We start from the raw sequence: 16,951 nt of genomic DNA, 5'->3' as shown, positions 1-16,951 counted from the left end.
GTACGTAACCGGACTTGAAGCGCAACTGATGCGATCTGGACTGGGCTTCTCGTTGGCTCACTTAAAAGAGCCAAAAAGCCCGGACTTACCTACGCAGACGATGTAGTACTGACCACGGCAGCAGTCTGCGACATGCAGAAACTCCTAGATATCTGTACCGAGATAGCAACGGGACTTGGATTAAAATTCAACGCCAACAAGTGAGCAGCGGTGCTGTTTGCAGGTCCACAAGACTCAACATTCGGCAGTCTTCGACTCGGGGTGGACTGCGTACCTGTAGTGAACTCGTACAGGTACTTGGGCATTACACTCACAAACACAGAGGACAATACTTGCAAAAGCACCAAGCCCATCTCCGCCAAGCAGCCATCAGAGGAAGCGGTATTCTCCGCAGACGGGATCTCTGAAGTTGTAGAGTTGTAATAGATTTGTTGTAACCCGGGAGCTGTGGAAGGCGGTGGTGGTACCGGGACTGACTTTTGCTAACGCTGTGGTGTGTGTCCCTGGAGATATCCGAGCTCACATAGAACGTAGGCAGAGGGAGGTCGGGCGCCAAGCGCTAGGCTGTCATGTTACAGTAGCAAATGAGGCTGTCCACGGTGATTTGGGATGGACCTTTTTCGAAGTCCGCGAAGCTACCAGTAAAATCGCTTACGACGGACGTCTCCAACATATGGACACTTGCCGGTGGGCCAAAAGGCTGTTCAGGTACACACAACTGACTTGGCTGCAATCCCGCTGGAAGCAAGAACGGCTTTTTTGCCACCCCTGTCCAAGTGTCGTCAGTCACGGATTTGGAGAGAGAGGTCCGGAAAAAGGATCGCGACCTGGAAACACAGCAGTGGCTCAAAGGTACCCAATCGAAGACTATGCTCAATCTGTACGTTGCACACAAGAGGACCATCGGCTCGGAGGCTAGGCTATACGATACTAGCCTGGGTAGTCGTCTGCTATTTGAGGCACGAGCCGGGGCACTAAGAACGCTGTCTTACAAACGACACTTCGATTCCACCGTGACCACGAACGTGTGCCGGGTGCGCGGGGCCCACGACGAAACAGTAGCACACATTGTACTGGAATGAGCAGAACTGCGGCCAACTCGGTCACGATAAAACGACCGAGACCTTCAAAGCCCCCTGAAGCTTGCCAAAGTATTGGGTGTCACTGTTTTTAGAGATGGACACCAAACCATTGAGGTTAAGCCAGCCACACGAGCGGACAGGCCTGCCTCGAACGAGACTATGGCCTCCAGTGGCCCGCATAGGCCCTCTGTCGAGGCAACAAAGAGACGACTAGAGGACTGCTGGAGAAAGATCTACCTTAGAGAGCAATAACACGCAAATGCCCCCAGGCTTGGGCATGAATACTGTTCAAGCCCGCCCGAACTAAAAGGAACAGCCGCATCATCATCATCATCAAGGTGGATTGTGGGAAACGCGAGCACTCTCAGCCACGTTCGCTGGAGAATGTAAGGAAAATAAAGAAAAACTGGATTCTGCTTGCTAACTGGACAATGTACCGTATCAGAACTCTTTTTAACATCAGGTACAGCCATGCAGATACTAAATAGCTCCACGGAAGCAGGCGTTTTTTTTGTTTTTGTTTTTTCTTTTCTTTAAGGAGCGTTGACGTTAGGATTTGTACATGTGAAGCAGATAGGAGGGATCACATCAACCCGAATTGTCGTTATCATCTACACCTCTGTTACCGCGGTCTGATTGAAAGGGGAAGAAGATTCTCGGAACAGGCAGATGATAACGGCAGTTCGCTTTGATGTGCTCCCACTATCTGCTCCCTATGAACGAGTCCTGACGCCAGCGTTGGTTTCAACGGAAGCCACCAGTCAAGTACTACTCAGAAAAAAAAAATGCCCGCTCGCGTGGAGCTATTGAATCTCTGCATGACTGAACATGGTTTATAGAGCACTCTAATTTGTTCTTTAGCTCCATACAAGCTCAGAAGTTTCGTTTCTAATTAAAAATTACCTGAGCAGCAGCGGCCAAGTCGATGATATGGTGAGCAGTAAACAACGTCATGGCTTGACATGCCCGAAATCGTTCATAATGCATGTGACACGTCCATTCACATGACAAGCTCCTACAAATATATGGCTTGCATTGACGTCACATCGCATACTTTTGGCCACCATGAAAGAGAGAGGGAGAGGGAAAGTCTGTTGAGACACAAAAGAGGGTCCTGATAACAGACCTTACTTCCTCTCTGGTGGCCATCGGAGCGCTTTGTGGATGACGTCATGTGAAAGCCATGTATACGTTGCACTCCTTTCTCATCGCCTACTACATGTACCTCTCGCAAACTTTTTATGGGCATCCAAAATTCGCCTAATTTTCGGGAAGCGTTATCGTTCAACCAGCTTCGAGTAAAGATAGTTGTGAAAGTGAAAGGGGCACTTCATTGCCCATTTTTTCAACATCGACCTGCTTTCTTGTTTCCATACGATGGACCGGGGCAGACTTTCCCAGGTTCCCTCGTGTGCACAACCGAAGGGTGTACACTGATTTGCAAAGTGATCTCTAATGCAGAAGTGCTGCTTACATGAACGAGATGTTATGGTAGCCAGTAGTATTATTCCCATTCCTACCTTATTGTTTCGAATTTACAAATACTTTGTCTATAATACCTCTCACTTTAAATTTTATTAGCTTGACAGTAAATGCTTAGAAGGCTTTATGCACGTTTTTAAGTAAGGGTTGAAAACGAACTCCATCCTTGAGCACTAGACTTTCAGGTTGCAAAGCACGTGTGGTAACAAACTACAAAAAGCTGTAGCTGTCCACTTGGACCGGCCACAATCGCTTAAGTTGTGCATATCGTAGGCTAATTTCAACACTCAGACAGGAAATGAACTGAATAATACCTATTATTATTTCAATGACGTACAACCCTTTGGAATGAACGTATCTTGTAAGAGTTGCTTACACTGAATAAATCTTAAAGCTGGGTCACAAACTTGCATTTAGCTCTGATTGATTGCGATATGACCGGTTTTTAAGCATATTGTGACTGCTTATGACCGGCTGCACAACAATCTATCCTGTCTTAAGCAGTCACAGGAGGCTTAAAACCGGGTTCTAAACTTCTCCGGTCGTAAGCGGTCGCAAGTGTGTAAACCAGACTTTGGACCTAAGACTGTATGGTGCTTGTACCTACCTGGTTTCAGAAATTTCGTGTAGATTTCTCAGACACTTATTTCATTTCCGAACAATGTTCAAAGTTACGGCTTTGTTTTACATTTCTAACATAAGAACTTGTTAATTTTTCTATTTTTTTTTTCCTTTTAGGATTAGATGAAAATTCTTTAACTCCTGCTTTCCACTCTCAGTTGTCCTTGTTTAGTTTTTACTACTTAATATTACTGTTGCTTCCCATCCCCCTTTCTTTACCCCTCTTTTATTTTCTTAGGCCCTTCTTAAAATCAACAGTAAACATATGATACATTTTCCTTTTTCAGCAAGTTTTACATTTTACTTACGCCCACTTCAGACAGAGCAATTCCTCCCAGCAACTTCGTCGCAACAACCTAATTGCTACGACTTGCCATCATCATTGTTAAATTTTAATTCTCTTGCACCTGACGCTTTGTTTGTCACATCGCAACTTCTGCTAGAAAAGAAAACAGAAATTTTTATAACTTCTTATAAATTGTCAGTTATGAACCGGCAAATTCACCTGATTGATTAATTCTTTCCCTCCAATTTTTACTAAAAATTGTTTATAAATTTAAAATCCCTCGCTTAGGAGCGCATCACATATTATGCGCCATTTTTAGGGACCGGAAAATTAAACATACAAATTAATTCATCGCAGTTGTATACCTCAGTTTTTGGGGATGCTGATGTGTCACCGACTTACTAGATTTACCAGACTTTGATCGCAGGGTTTCGCACACGTTTCGCGTTAACCAAGCCCATAAAGGCGCATTCACAGAGCGGAAGAATGAAGTGTCGATGGGTGAATGTTTTTGTTTGTTTTTGTATTGAAAAAATTGCACGTTGAAGACGGCGAAACCGGGAGACGACGTCTCTGCACGCAATTTTTCCCTCGATGCGTAAACTTGAGTCAATCAGCGAGTTATCCTTACATGACATATCATTTTTTTTCGGTTAGAACCTGTTTTTGCTGTTTTTATTTTGTTTAAATGAAGCCGAAAAGCAAAAGGGCCGAGGGATGTGGAGCCGCCAGACGTGCCTGAAACCATTTGAAAGTGGAGAAATGCAAGCCGATTGTAACATCTGACCGTGAGCAGTGTTTGCTGTGCATGCACGACGCTGTGCTCTTCACCATTCTACTACTCTTCACCATTGGCGCAAAAGCCGCCGCCGGACAATGAGCTTCGCAGCGTGTTCCAATTGCGGCAGAGAAATCACCCGCAATGTGTTTTTCGTATCCTTGGTGTGCACGCCACCACTACGGAGTACAGCGGTTCCCATTTGAAAACGCTATCGCACAAGCTGCGTGCAATCCTATCAAAGGTATGAACGCGCGGCGTAGCACCATGCTGAGCTTTGCAGAAAAATGCACCAAAAGAGCACCTTCAAAACCCTCTAAAGGTGCGCGCCCAAGTCCGTGCCTCTCACATATGCTGCAGACAAACGGAGTGTAAGCGTATATAAAATCATCGCCGTTGTCCATTCACTGAAGACGGTTGTCTCTGAAAGCATATGCAATCACAAAGGCCAGGCAACACGAATCGTACGAAGAGAAATAAAAAAAAGTCCGTGTTTTGTCGATCAACACGAGTTTCCCCGAGAAAACACCGACGTCAGGAGTTGCTATGCGACTGCCTTGTATTTGTTTATTTTCGACAGGGGCCTTGACGTCGACCGAAACGCGCATTTCTTTCTGTGTGAGAATGAGCCTTAAGCATGGATTTAGTTGAAATGACTCCGGAAGCCAGCCACCGCTTCTTCCTGCCAGTTATTTTAAGGAAATTTGTGTTTACTGGTCTACAAAATTAAAAAAAAAAATGAATCAACTTGGAACTAATGAGAGAAGCCGTCAGGGAATACATCGGAACCAACAAGATGCATGGAGTCGCTTTCTTTCAAGTGCTTGCTACACGTGCTAGAAGTTCTCGGTTTTCGCTTCCCTATTTTCAATTTGACGAGGCATTTATTTCTCAATTTTATTTTGTCCAAATTTTGGTAGATGCTGTAGTCGGGTAAAGCGATGGACATTCTATTTTCATCATCCAGCTTTTTGTACTGAAGTAGAGAACAGCACACCAACCATCCCAGCGTTTCAACATCACAGCGCCAAATGTGTTCGTTAGTACGACTATGCGCGCCACATTTTCAAGCTTGGGTAAAATGACCCACTACGAATATCTCTTCCCCAAATAAACACAATGCGGGAAACGGGCCTTGCCATGCGTTGCCCAAGCAGCCCATGAAGCGAGCTGACGAGCCGAGGGATCCAAAATCTGTGCAGTCTGTCCTACCCGCGATGTCACAGACGATGATGACGATAGGTAGAGAAGCACCCCCTGTAATTTGCGCAGGCCACCAATGGGGGAATGAAATGGCACCATAAAATATTCTGTGAAAAAGTACTTCTACTTCGCTTTAAAATTACATTCCATTTATAGTACTTTACTTCAAGTACATTACGCCTAGTGTACTTACGGCTTTATTTACAGTACATAACCTCTCATTTAATTCGTACTTACTTCAAGTACTTTTTAGATATACTTTGCGCAACACTGCTTGTAGGTAATGATAATTTTTTACTTTTGAAAGATCCCATCCATAAATCCATTCATTCATGACCCTTCATGCCATAAAATACGTACTGTTCACAAAGTGAAATTTGACAGTCTGGCAGCAGCTGCTGGCATGGAAAAGTGAAGGGCTCACAGCTGTAAACTGCATGTGTTGTGTTGTGAGCCTTCTCCGACTCCCTTGTGTAGCTGAGAAGTTAGGAGGCCAGTTTCAAGTCGAAGGGGGATAGCCTATTTTTATTTACGATGAAACTTTTGTGCTTGCATGTGCATTATGACCCATAAGCTGTGACTTTCGGGGACGGGGAAGACTAAGGTCTTCATATTCCAATATAATAACAATAGTTACGTTCAACAGGTGTATGTTACAAAAACAAAAAGTAAAATTACATAGCTTATGCCTCACAGCACATGCCGAGGCTGTTATGTATCTAAAAGAAAACAAGGATGAGAATAGAAAACGGAAGATGCGTGATTTGGCAAACCTAAAATCGAGTTTATAAAAAAATTATCAAAAATACTGCATTTTTTCCTTTTCAAGCACGGCTTCCACCGTTGTTCATTCAGCCTTTCTTTCTCTCTTGGCAAGAGACAAGTTTTCACAATGCTGCATTTTTGACAATCAAAACATTTTCCTAATGTAGTTATGCAGTTTTGCATAACCACTTCGTTGATTAATTAGATAATTATTCCACTGATATTACACACTGCAGTCGCCCCCAATAGAATTAACGCTTACTTAAGGGGGGAGGAGATTAAAACGGCACCCTTCGTGCCGGCGTAATTAGAGGGGAGCTTCTCCTTTAGCAGGCAAGCACGGCGAGAAAGTAGCAGGGACGGGGGCGCCTCCGTTATTGTCCCAATCCCGGTGGTTCCCATTAAATAAGAGAGTGCGCCCGTAGCTGCATTTATTTATTTATTTTTTATGTTCTATGCCGAATTTTTGAGTTTAGTAACGAGGAAAATCAGAAAGTTCTCATAGAGCGGCCGTGCACTACGTAGTCAGGCTTCTCTTCGGCGCGCGTGCGCACTGGGGGAAACTACGTTCAAGCAAACCACGGAACGTTTTTCTTCATTTTAAATACTGCTTAGAGTCGACGTAATCGCTGGTGTTTATAATGCATAAGACGCTTTTCTTTCTAAATCTATCATTCTTGCAAAATCCAAATTCTGAAAGAAGGGCACAGAAAACTGAAAGCTCATGTCGGGTTTTATTTTCAGTTCATCGCCCATCCGATAATGCGATAATTATTAAGTATACTTCTTGTGTCGAAAAAGAAGCCTCGTATGTTTTTCGAGCTGAAATATGCTTTAATATAGTACAAACGTTCTAACCTAACTAGTTAGAAAGTTATAATTCTGTTTGCATCATTCCCCGGAGCTAAGGAACGTTAAATTTAGACTGTTTCTGATAGAAGTTTCTACGTTCCGGAGTTCAGCTTGTTTTGATTAACAAAAAATTTCTAATTGAGCTAGTCGGTTCATATATCCTCACCTTAGACGCGCTGAAAAGGGAGGCACAATCTAGAGTTCCTGTATAGGCTCCCTACGGGAGCCAGAGTAGCGCGTCTGTTTTCCACGTGCCGCCGCGCCGCTATTCGCCGAGATCCGATCACGTGAGGAGCCGGATCAAGTGCCGTGCAGGAAAGTAGACGTTGCAGGCCGGAATGAAAAATGCCGGTTCCGCCTAGACCCAAAATTGGGGCACCAGCTTGTATCCAGCCTGGAACCGCTCAGTTCCAGTCCCAATTTTAAACCCAGGACCGTTGCACCGCCGGAATTCCCGCTGCGCTCACCACTGGACTCTACGAAAGAATTTCGTGTTATGCCCTTAGCCGTTACAACCAAGAGATCGTCGTGATTTCAGACCCAGGCGGAGTGGGTCTGAAATCGCGACGATCTCTCGCTTGTAACGGCTAAGGGCATCGCACGGAAGGCTTCTGTAGAGTCCAGTGGTGAGCGCAGCGGTAATTATGGCGGCGCACACGGTCGTCCAGGCGTCGTCATTAAACAGTGCACGGAACACACACACACAGCACGCACAAGCACAGTATCCAGTGTTGAGTGCGTCGGGAAGTTCCGGCGGGCAAGGGGTATCCGAGTTGCCCAAGTATTGTCACCAAGCACACCAGTGCAACCAGATGCCGAGCCAAACTGCAATGGGTCGGCAGCTTCATACCATATAAACATTAAAAGCCGAGGTCAGTGGGTATCCATCCAGGGCAACGATGGACGCGTCAGTATCCGTGCGCCCGCAGCGCGAACGTCGCCGCCGGCCGGCAGTCCGACGGGAGCGGAGAAGAACCGAAACTGTCGAAGCGCTGCCGCTAGGCTGCAACAGACAACGAATGCAAGGCGCGCGTCGTCGCCAAACATGGTGCACGGAACACACACACACACAGCACGCACAAGCACAGTATCCAGTGATGGAGTGCATCGGGAAGTTCTGGCGGGCAAGCGGTATCCGAGTTGTCCAAGTATTGTCACCAAGCACACCAGCGCCAAGCGCATCCAGATGCCGAGCCAAAGTGCAATGGGTCGGCAGCTTCACACTGAATAAAGATGCAAAGCCGAGGTCAGTAGGTATCCATCCAGGGCAACGATGGGCGCGTCAGTATCCGTGCGCCCGCAGCGCGAACGTCGACGCCGGTCGAGCGCCGACCGACCGTGCAGCGAGCGCGAAGAACAAAACTAAACTGAGGCCGGATTCTCAAAGCGAACTTACGACGAAAAAAATGCGTACGACAAATTTGAGAGAAAATTCGTATTCTCGAAACGAAATTGTCGTAACTTTTGCGCAGGTTACGACAAAATCCTACGACAGCTCCGAAGCTGTCTTACGCACTTTCTACGATCAAATTAACATGGCCGACAACGTCGCTCAGTTGCTCGGTCGCGACGACCCAACGGACATTTATTTTTCTACCTGCTCTTCTTGCGCGTCCCGACTTCAAGCAGCAAGAAAAAAATGAAGAAGTACTTGAAACCGACCACGACGAACATGAACGCTGGATCCACAGACACCCGGAAAAGGCAACAAAGGCGACGATCCCACCGACCAAGCGAGCTCGGCAGAATATATAGGCCTAGCAGGCACTCCGACCCGTTCCAGCGCAGCATTGCTCAGACGGTCCTTGGCCAAGACCGTCTGCCCACGACCGGCTGGCTTGCTGAATGGAATATGCCCGCGCGACCCTTGTGGACCCTCCCCGTGTGAATAGTTTGATAGCTGAACTAAATTTCAGAGGTCAACCGATTCCCCTTATCATCTCGATCACCTTGTTTTACGAGGCAGCGGTGACGAACGCTGTCGTCGAAAAGGGACTCCTCGATTCTATCTCCTTGTTTTGTGTGATATAGAGCTCAAATAAACGCTGTATGGATTACCTTCGCAACACGGTATGTACACTTTGTTATTAGTATGCCATTTTTAACTGTCGAGCTAGCTGTATCAGTTTGTGGGAGCTACGTGATGCCGGTCCAACCTTTCTTTGCCGAGTGTCACGTCAGTATCGAGTTGCAATCGTAGAAGATCGGTCCCGAAGCGCTTACCGAAACGCAGTCTGAATCCAGCACTTCAATCAAACGCACGCGTCCGCTCCGAGTGTGAACAGGTATTTGCGTGACTCTTGCTGACACTCTCGTAGTTCAAACGTATCTTTTTTAACGTCGGCTCACTCCTGCATTTCCGAGGCCGCGAGAAACGCCGCGGCGGTTTGTTTCCTTCTACGTCGCTTTGCAAACGTCTGGCACGGGGCTTTTACCAACGATGAGTTGTGTTGACTTCGTAGCGATCGAGTTTGTAGCAGTCAACGAAGCGTTTAAATCGTGTTAGCGTCGATATACCACTGCACGGACACGAACCCCAGACAAGCGGTGGTGGAAAGGTCACCCGTGTTTATGAGAATCAGCTTGAACACTACACATTTACACACAGACAGGACAGGACATACACAGAGCTGTCTATCAACGAGTGGTTAGCCTGTGTTTGTTATTAAAAATCCACGTGCTCCGAACTATGCCTAGCTCTCTAATTGGTTGTTCGTTTTGCCGAAGACGCCGTTGCCATAGCAACAGCACCGGAAGTCATCGTTTCTCCGTAAGAGGTCGTAATTTTCCTCCTCTCACTTAAGAACGCGTTTGTGAATACCGTTCTCGCCTCATCTTACGATGATCGTAACTTTACGAACTTCGTAGCTAAGTTGTCGTAGGTAAGAGGTTTTTTATGAATCAGAGGCCAGATTCTCAAAGCGAACTTACGACGAAAAAAATGCGTACGACAAATTTGAGAGAAAATCCGTATTCTCGAAACGAAATTGTCGTAACTTTTGCGCAGGTTACGACAAAATCCTACGACAGCTCCGAAGCTGTCTTACGCACTTTCTACGATCAAATTAACATGGCCGACAACGTCGCTCAGTTGCTCGGTCGCGACGACCCAACGGACATTTATTTTTCTGCCTGTTCTTCTTGCGCGTCCCGACTTCAAGCAGCAAGAAAAAAATGAAGAAGTACTTGAAACCGACCACGACGAACATGAACGCTGGATCCAGACACCCGGAAAAGGCAACAAAGGCGACGATCCCACCGACCAAGCGAGCTCGACAGAATATATAGGCCTAGCAGGCACTCCGACCCGTTCCGGCGCAGCATTGCTCAGACGGTCCTTGGCCAAGACCGTCTGCCCACGACCGGCTGGCTTGCTGAGTGGAATATGCCCGCGGGACCCTTGTGGACCCTCCCCATATGAATAGTTTGATAGCTGAACTAAATTTCAGAGGTCAACCGATTCCCCTTATCATCTCGATCACCTTGTTTTCCGAGGCAGCGGTGACGAAAGCTGTCGTCGAAAAGGGACTCCTCGATTCTATCTCCTTGTTTTGTGTGATATAGAGCTCAAATAAACGCCGTATGGATTACCTTCGCAACACGGTATGTACACTTTATTATCAGTATGCCATTTTTAACTGTCGAGCTGTATCAGTTTGTGGGAGCTACGCGATGCCGGTCCAACCTTTCTTTGCCGAGTGTCACGTCAGTATCGAGTTGCAATCGTAGAAGATCGGTCCCGAAGCGCTTACCGAAACGCAGTCTGAATCCAGCACTTCGATCAAACGCACGCGTCCGCTCCGAGTGTGAACAGGTATTTGCGTGACTCTTGCTGACACTCTCGGAGTTCAAACGTATCTTTTTTAACGTCGGCTCACTCCTGCATTTCCGAGCACGCGAGAAACGCCGCGGCGGTTTGTTTCCTTCTACGTCGCTTTGCAAACGACTGGCACGGGGCTTTTACCAACGATGACAGTCGTGTTGACTTCGTAGCGATCGAGTTTGTAGCAGTCAACGAAGCGTTAGCATCGTTGTTAGCGTCGATATACCACTGCACGGACACGAACCCCAGACAACCGGTGGTGGAAAGGTCGCCCGCGTTTATGAGAATCAGCTTGAACACTACACATTTACACACAGACAGGACAGGACATACACGGAGCTGTCTATCAACGAGTGGTTAGCCTGTGTTTGTTATTAAAAATCCACGTGCTCCGAACTATGCCTAGCTCTCTAATTGGTTGTTCGTTTTGCCGAAGACGCCGTTGCCATAGCAACAGCACCGGAAGTCATCGTTTCTCCGTAGGAGGTCGTAACTTTCCTCCTCTCACTTAAGAACGCGTTTGTGAATACCGTTCTCGCCTCATCTTACGATGATCGTAACTTTACGAACTTCGTAGCTAAGTTGTCGTAGGTAAGAGGTTCTTTATGAATCTGAGGCCGGATTCACGAAGAACGTCTTATCTTAAGACAATTTTTCTAAGAAGTTCGTATCCCAAGAAGTTCCTACGACATGCCGAAATCGGTATTCTCGAAGGGCTACTTACGAACGAAAATCCTACGACAAAAAAAGTGAGGGAAAGAGAGAAACTTCCGGTGTCTCGCGACCAACGTGAGCTGCGAGAGGGAAGCGTTGCCATGTCAACCGCAGGGGACGCTTTGTCCGCACACATGCGTTTGTCTGCCACGTGCATTCGTTCTCGCCGGTCGAACCGATAGACACCGGGAAATGTCGACACCGCCCGCCGACAAGAAGGCTCGGATGAAGAACTTTTCAGAGGTCGAATTATCGACCTTGGTTGATGGGTATGAAGCGCATAGAATCGCGATCGACGCGAAAGGAGACGGGCCCCATGGATCGGCCGCCAAGCAGCGGGCTTGGCAGAGGATTACGAATGACTTGTTTGCTGTGTCTGGGGTGAAAAGAGAGATCGCCGATGTAAAGAAAAAATGGGCTGACTACAAGAGTTCCCAGAAGAAGCGAGGTAAGATAACCCATTTTTACAGTTCGCGAACTAAGTTGTTGCGATATGCGTCGTAACGCGAAACGTTTGGCGCGAATGGTGAGCCTACGAGCGAGCACATTTTACTCCTTCAAGTTAGTTTTTATTACTTTTGGCGGCAGTCTTGAAGATGTGAAGTTGCCGAAGGGCGACGAGTGCTATGTTCCCGAATGCCGCAGAAGGTTATTGTCTTCTGTCAGCATCATAGGACTTCAGCCCAAGCGTGTAATGAAATGTGCAATCGTTTGAATTTCGCTCATACCAGTGTCGTGCACGAGATAATGCGCAGTTAGATGTCACTGGTTTTAACCAACATTCGAACTCATTAACAGTACAGTGGCAGTCTGTTACGCGAAGAAAATCCAGGAGCAGCTGATCAGTCGCGCGATGTATATCTCGTTTTTCTGACGAGATCTGTGCAATGTTATTTGGTACTAACCACAGGTGCAGCCCTCAAGCGCAGTCAGTGTGCGACTGGAGGCGGCGTAGGAGACAAGCCCCTGAACGACATGGAGGAAAGGGTCGTGGGACTTCTGAATGTGGAGGCCATGATTGGCATCCCAGGCGCGTTCGACATTGGTGTTCCTGTAGAGGTACCTAATGGCGAGCCCTTCAGCCTGCCGCTTTCCGGTAGGTTAACAGGAGGCTCGGCAAGGCACTAGCATTCCTTCATTAATGGGTATCTCAAAATTATTATGCTCTTTCATTATACTAATTCCATTCCTGGACCCTAGCTTAGTCAGAGAGGGTTTTACTTTATCTTTCCAATATAAATTATGTCACCTTTCTATTAAAACCCACATTACCACACTAAAACAACAACAAAAAAAATGTTTCATAAGTAGTATGTTTCCTAATTAAAATTTCAATTTTCCAGGCACTCCCATAACATCGGACGCTGCTAGGCCCAGATCAGTAGACCTAGTTCTTTCATTCGGTGAGTTCATAATAGATACTGGTCTGGTTAATTTAACTAGTCATGTTGCACCTTGGCATCCTGTAAACCAAACCCCTGGTTTGGGAGCACGGCCTAAAAATTTCAGTCTAGCTTGACTAATCAAATAGCTCTATATCCAAATGGTCTCGACGAGGGACTAAATTATTTGGATAAACAGGGCATAACGGTAATAAGAGTTCAGGCACAGGCAAGCTGGTGAACGGTTACACTGAGAAACCTCAATGCAAGTAAGTTGAAGAAACAGGACAAGCACAACGATGTACCATCATCTAATGTTGTGTTTGTTCTGTTTTTTTCGCTTCCCTTGTCTGAGGGTTTCTCAGTAGACAGAAGTGTACTATATTTTTACCGAAGATTCAGTTTTCTGGGTCAGTACAACATGTTTCTTAATCTGTGTTCAAGATACTACTGCAGAACCAAGCAGGCCTAGTTCAGTGAGGCCACAACATACAAGGTTTGCTGCCTTATCAATCATAACATTGCACATAGTGAATATACTTGTTTCATTACCTAATAAGAACTAAATCTTTTTTGCCTTCCAGCCAGGCTGATAATATTCCGGAACACCCGCAGGGTGATGCAGGTGCGCGACTTCAGATTTTGTTGAATAATCATGCTTGCTCGCCAGCCGACCACATACTTCAACAGCAGATTTTCCTAGTACTCAGCTCTACTGTTATTTCTATTCAGATGTCCACGGTGCAAGCGGAAGTGGGCTCCAGGAGAGCGAGGCCCTGCCGTGCACTTCAGGTAGCCGCAGGTCTAACCACAAACGTGAGTATAGTCCTGCTAGATTTGGATTGCAGCATGCAGCAATACAAATTTAACTCTGAATACAAAAATGATACTAGATAGAATGTGCAGCAAAAAAACATGTGCGAGAAGAGAGATCCACTGTAAATTCCATGCCAAGGCAATCTGCCATGCAATCTACAGCCTCTGAGCTGCAATGCACTAACACTCGGCCACTGATCCCCCAATTATCTCATTAACTACTTGTTTTGCTCATTCATGCATGCTTCCTACAGCTACACCTGGACATTAATTTTCCATACAAGTATCACAACAGTAGCGTGAAAGTGGTGCAAGAATTTTAGGTTTTCAATCACAAAGAAATTATTTTTCTCTGATGTGCAGGTAGCAGGGACGCCCCTAGCCACGAGATAATCGAGACCCAGGAGGCTATTGTGGAACGCCTCGACAGGATTGTGGTCCTGCAGGAGCAGATGGTGGCACTGAAGGCATACAAACTGAATGTTCGGTTTGAAAATGGCAAAATTGTCCCCAGGTATTAATAAAACCTCACTTAGGTAGAATAACAATAAACTGTTTCTTTAATGCACTGAAGACTCTCGTTTTCCTGAAGTTTCACTTGAAAACGCTGTTCACAAGCTCATTCCTGACGGCGGTGCCAGTGGCCGTGTCTCGGGCAGTGGTTGGCCTGTCGTCTTCTTCCTCTTCCTCGTCCTCAGATTCTGGAACTGTTCAGGATGCCACATTTAGCACAACAGAAAATGAACACCTCGAAGGCTTGCAAGCACAATTTAAACTTATAACACTGCAATAGCTGAATTAAGGTGCTGGAAGCACTCATTTATAAATTGCGGGTGTCACAAATCCAGATAGAGGCTTATTGAAAGTTCATAAACGAAAATAACAGTATGGAAAGGGAATTGTGGGTCTCATGTGATTTTAACATATGAGAGGCATTACCACCCACTTTGGAAGCAGAGTGGCCAACCACGGGTGCAGGGCCCTTCGTGATAATAGACCCTCCCGACACTAGATCAAATCACTTCTGCAATATGTACAGGAGGAGCCTTATACACAAATTCAACTCTGTTACGTCACGGCTCGGTGGTGGCGCATTGGGCGCACTTCCGGTCTGTAGCTGTGAGCAGAAATCACCATGTGGGACATGCATTCCTACGCTCTTTTGGAAGAAACAATACAAAAACCCGCCTTTTCGTCAATACACTGTGGCTGGGGCTGTACCAGAGGAGTCGGGGAAAGTTAAGGTCACTTTTTATGAGTTTTCTGCCTGCTCGGTTCGTCCGAGAATGTGGATAGGTGCTGTGAAAGAGGAAAACCAGACGCCATCAGACCACAATTACTTGTGCGGGAAGCACTTTGGGTTGATTTAGCGGATAGTTGGGGTCGTCAGATTTATTTGTTTTGTTCCAACATGAAGGAGGGAAAACCAGAGTTGTACGGACCACCTGCGGACTACGTTCAGTGCTTCATCACATTCAAACAGCTGCCTGATCGTTCGAACTGCCGTCTGCTCTTTCAAACGTTTCTGCCTGTTCTCGTATGCTTGTTCAAACAGCGTCCCGTAGACGGAACGTTGACCCGGTAATTCCGATCAGAAGTAACTTAATCAAAAGACCTTTAAGTTTGAAGGTTGGTTCGTGTAAGTAGACTCGGTGTAAACAGTAGATACAAGGAGATGTTGATCATTGTCACCCATGGCCATCACCCAGGCACGTAGCCAGGATTTTGTTTCGGGGGGGCCCGCCCATGACAAAATGTTATATGAGGGGGGAGAGGAGGCCCCAGCAAAAAGAAAGATTTCAAGGGGGGCCTGGGCCCCATGGCCTGGCTACGTGCCTGCCATCACCGACTTGTTATGCCTGATTCACTTGGTCCGATTCTGCTTGAGATTCTTAGTATCGACGTCGACCATCTCAGCTACGGTTCACCATATTGCAGCCCGAGCGACGTCATCGTGCGAATCAGGCTTCAGCATCCATTCTGTGGTGTCCACGTGGAATCAGTCGCCGCATGTCACATTATTCAGGCCATTTTGTGGTGTAACGAGCCTCATTAATTTCGCTGAGGCCGCTAAAGTAGTCGCACATTGCCAGGAAAACGTAGGATAAGAAATTCCAACGTGAAAAAGCACGGGGATTGACACTGACGGCGACAACATCGTATTTCAATACTTTGCTTATGGACGACGGCGAGCTTCTTGCCCACACTCTATCGCACATGTGCGGCGCCGATGGCGTCCGCTAGGGGCGCTCCATTTTGTTTGCAAACACGAGTTGGTCTACAGCCAGCAGGTGAGTGACGCTTACGATAAGTTAAGAACAGGCGTAAGGTGTGTTGATTTTCTCTAGTACCTTATTTTTTAAGTAGCCTGATCTAGCCTGCCAAACCCTGCTGGCTCGTTTGAGCGCACAGGGAGAGCTGGTGCTGCGAATGAGACGCTAGGCTTAAAAGGTAGAACATCCGCCTCAGCTTCAATGAGTCCCGAAGTGAACCAGCGGTGCGCAAGTCATGCAAACGCTTCGAATGAAGCTAAGAAGGTCAATAAAAACAAACCATTGCCACCGCAGGCCGGAAGAGTACGGTGAAAGTATCGAGTGAGAGCGGACACTACATGGTCCGCACTTCGCTTCGACCACGCAGGGCAGCGACATATTGACACATCTGTTAATGTGACTGTTGCGCCACAACGCGGTTCTGAAATGAGCTTTGGGGTTTTGGTACTATTTGAAACCATATAGTGACTCTAGGTAAAGCTTCATGAATGCCAAAGTTGACTGCGCCTTTGATCAAGCGGACTGTTTGCGTGACTTTCCTCCAGCAAATTTAACGCCTGTATTTGCAAGCGGTGACACACCTTATATAATAGTGTGCGAATTGATACCTACAAAATAAAAATTAGAGTAAGCAGGGAGCTTGTAAAAGAGATTACTGTTGAGCTTGCAGGCGACCAGAATTAGTTTCCCCTTTACCCCCTTGTGACGAGCAGAATGAAGAGCCCGGGGTCACACCGAACAATGCTGTCGCTAAACTCGTTAATGTGGCATTCCTAGTGCTCCAATGCACAAAGCCTTACCGGGTGGTTCAGCGAGGGAAACATGGTGGCGGATGCAGTAATTGTGCAGGACTGCACAGGCCACAATTATGCGG

The 16,951-nt window shown here is 46.7% G+C and overlaps 2 long non-coding RNA genes across 2 annotated transcripts; one reads left to right on the top strand and one right to left on the bottom strand.

Annotated features, from left to right (window-relative positions):
• Nucleotides 1–12,674: 12,674 nt before the first annotated feature.
• On the top strand, nucleotides 12,675–13,474 carry LOC115323344. The gene is made up of 3 exons (XR_005716304.2): nucleotides 12,675–12,702; nucleotides 12,950–13,009; nucleotides 13,433–13,474. It is a non-coding gene; the product is annotated as an uncharacterized LOC115323344 (long non-coding RNA).
• An 870-nt stretch (nucleotides 13,475–14,344) lies between these two features.
• LOC121833453 lies at nucleotides 14,345–16,951 on the bottom strand. The gene is made up of 2 exons (XR_006076720.1): nucleotides 16,878–16,951; nucleotides 14,345–14,511 (listed from the first exon to the last, which is right to left on the bottom strand). It is a non-coding gene; the product is annotated as an uncharacterized LOC121833453 (long non-coding RNA).

Source organism: Ixodes scapularis, unplaced genomic scaffold (assembly GCF_016920785.2).
Source record: "Ixodes scapularis isolate PalLabHiFi unplaced genomic scaffold, ASM1692078v2 PGA_scaffold8__174_contigs__length_109621045, whole genome shotgun sequence".
NCBI lineage: Eukaryota > Metazoa > Arthropoda > Arachnida > Ixodida > Ixodidae > Ixodes > Ixodes scapularis.
Note: the sequence above shows the minus strand (reverse complement) of the source record. Positions and strands in the feature narration are given on the sequence as shown.